The sequence below is a fragment of the Sturnira hondurensis genome, unplaced genomic scaffold (assembly GCF_014824575.4).
Source record: "Sturnira hondurensis isolate 20B ecotype Veracruz unplaced genomic scaffold, ASM1482457v3 Scaffold0014384, whole genome shotgun sequence".
NCBI lineage: Eukaryota > Metazoa > Chordata > Mammalia > Chiroptera > Phyllostomidae > Sturnira > Sturnira hondurensis.
Window position 1 is genome coordinate 42,459,904 of NW_028087015.1, and position 309 is coordinate 42,460,212.

The following is a 309-nucleotide window of genomic DNA, read 5'->3' on the forward strand; positions in this document are numbered from 1 at the left end:
GATTTCTTACAATTGGTTCTGTAGGGCTAAAACCAAAACTCTCCTTCACTTCAACAGTCATCTGACTATACCCAAAGGTTAGTCTCAGACAAAATAACGAGAACAGAAATATGGAGTGATTGCTTTGAGCACATTAATTTCCATGTCTTTTGGTTACCACACAGGTTACCAAACAACATATGGAAAATAAGTGTGTTCCCCTACTCTCTAGCATTATAATAAAGTGCCACACACTGGGTGGCTTAAATAGCAGAAATTTCTTTTCCCACACTTCTGAAGGCTGAGGAGTTCCAAATGAAGGTGCCAGCA